The sequence below is a fragment of the Nannospalax galili genome, unplaced genomic scaffold (assembly GCF_000622305.1).
Source record: "Nannospalax galili isolate Female #2095 unplaced genomic scaffold, S.galili_v1.0 scaffold443, whole genome shotgun sequence".
Taxonomy (NCBI): Eukaryota; Metazoa; Chordata; class Mammalia; order Rodentia; family Spalacidae; genus Nannospalax; species Nannospalax galili.
The window spans coordinates 3,005,882-3,008,305 of NW_008352479.1; the positions used below are offsets into that span (position 1 = coordinate 3,005,882).

General features: G+C 45.7%; 1 protein-coding gene across 7 annotated transcripts in view; it reads right to left on the minus strand.

Annotated features, from left to right (window-relative positions):
* Positions 1–380, minus strand: part of Ccdc13 (coiled-coil domain containing 13) — a 53,887-nt gene extending 53,507 nt beyond the window's left edge. For 4 of the 7 annotated variants that reach the window (XM_008849469.1, XM_008849468.1, XM_008849464.1 and 1 more), the window contains exon 1: positions 320–377. The gene's annotated coding sequence lies outside the window, so the exon portion shown is untranslated. Of the gene's footprint in view, positions 1–21; positions 127–157 lie in introns of those variants that run through there. The other 3 variants (XM_008849467.1, XM_008849465.1, XM_008849466.1) reach the window with 3 other exon arrangements.
* Positions 381–2,424: the final 2,044 nt, after the last annotated feature.

A 2,424-nucleotide genomic window follows, 5' to 3' on the forward strand; every position in this document is an offset into this window, starting at 1 on the left:
CGCCTGTCCTGTTTCACTAACCCATTCGCACCGGCAGGGACCAGCTCCAGCCGCTGTCACTGGCAGACAGGGAAATCGGCTTAAGGGCTTAGGCTGTAGCCACACCCTGTGGTCACACGCCGGGGCCAGGCCAGGGAACACACATGGAGTGTCGCACCTGGAGCAAAGCACTGGGGACGTACGCTGGGGCAGCGCTGGCCTAGCACTAGGATCCCCGTTCCGCTCCTGGCTTGGATCCTGGTTGGGGTCCCTGCTTCCCACACCCAGCTCGGACCCCAGCTGGAGCTCCCCGGGGATCCTCGGCCCTCTGGGCACTCACAGAGACCTCTGCGCCAGGCTTCAGGGACCGCCACCGCTTCCACCTTTTCCCCACCCCCGACGCCTGCAGGCGCTGCCCTGGCAACCGTCACCAGAGAAACCAGCAACGTTGCTCCCGCCTACCTGAGCGGGGCCGTGAGCTCTTAGCCTGACTGGCTCTGCTGGCCGGAGGAGAAACCGCCCCGCGAGATGTACGGGAAAACACAGCACGCCCTTCAAACTTTAATTTTCCGGGGTGCATTTCTTGAGTTGTTATTATTAATTATTATTACTACTATTTAAAATTTTTTTAAATTTAATAACCATATGATTAGAAGAAGCATTTCATTACAGCTTTAACATATTCAGTAACACATTCCAGAGTAAGGATATATCTCTTCAGCAGTGACTGTAAATTTTTAGGTTCACAGTTCAATTAATACAGTTGTACATTTTTGAATGCAGTATAAACCCTGTAACATAAAATTGAAAATTGAATTACGCTTTAAAGAAGATCTCCATTTCATTTTAAAATATGCTATTTATATAAACACAAAAAATCAACAAATTAAAAAAAAGACATATTTGAGGAGGAAGCATAGAAATTTACTTCATATTAAATAGTAGAGGTGATAAATTTTACTAGTGAAATCTACCTGATGACTTTATATCCATACTTAGGTACTAAGGATCCGAGTGACCGACTGTGACTAGACATCCATGAGTCACAGTATTGACTGGCATGTAAACAGAAATACTAATCTGATGGTTTATATTTGGGTATTGGGACTGATATCCAGAGCTTCTCTCTTCCCAGGACCAGGACTCATGAGGCCCAGAGTCACCAGAAAGATATTGTGAGCATGGATTCAGAGCAAACTGAGGCAAACTGTCTTGAGGAATTTTTGGTTGAGGGTTTTAAGCCTTACTGTGCTGGATAGCTTTAGGCCTACCTGGGAAGAGGGAACATCAACTGGGGATTGTCTCTGATTGGCCTGTGGGCATGTCTGTGAAGCATTTTCTTCATCACTGAGTGATATGAGAAGGCCCAGCCCACTGTGTGTGGTGTCGGCCCTGAGCAGGTGGTCCTGGGTTGTATAGGAAAACAGACTAAGCACAGGCCAGGGGAAGAAACCAGCAAGCAGCATTCTTCCATGATCTGTGCTTCAGTTCCTGCCTTGACTTCCCTCCTAGGACTGTGACCTAGGAGTTATAAGCTGAAATAAACCTTTTCCTTCCCATGCTGGTATGGTCAGTGTTTTATCATAGCAATAGAAAAGCTAACTAAGACACTGACTATTCTACTTCCTACTCAAAGAGCTCCACAGAGAACAAAACAGTCCATTTTCTCCAAGCTGAAGCCACACCCTGATGGAAGTTCTGCCTCTTAAACTCATGATGGACTTGGGTTTTGCTGGCCAACCAGCCTCCTTCAGACTCTGTGGCACATTTCATTTTAGGTCTCACTTTGGCTCCAGTTACGTCTGATTTTACCCATAGAGTCCACTTGTCTTGAGATGTAGTTGTATATATAGAGACCTCAGGCATAGCTGACTTTATCAGAAAACTCCATGTTCTGCCAAGATCCAGTGACCCTCAAGTTCCAAGTGACTTCCCTGATGGGTGAGATCTATTTCGGTTCTTCACCAGGCCTTTAGCACAATGGATTGGGAATACATGCTGATTTTTCTCCCAAATTTCTCAGTCCAATTTTGGTTCATGTCATGGTCTTTTTTTCTTTTTGTTTAATGCTTTTACTTATTTTTGTGGTGCTAGGCATCGAACCCAGTGCCTCACATGTGCTAGCCAAGTACTTTACAACCACATCACATCCCCAACCACACACAGTCTTTTGAAACACACAGATGAGGGGCTGGAGAGATGGCTCAGTGGTTAAGACCACTGGCTACTCCTGAAGAGGACTCTGGTTTGATTCCCAGCATACACATGGTGGCTAGCAACTGTCCATAACTCTAGTTCCAAGAGATTTGATGCCCTCTTCTGGCCTTCTGGTCTTTGCATGACACAGTGCACTTACATACATTCAGGTAGTACACACATACACATAAAATAAAATAACAAAATATTAAAAAGAAATCTGAGACTGGGTTTTTGGGGGGTTGGGGA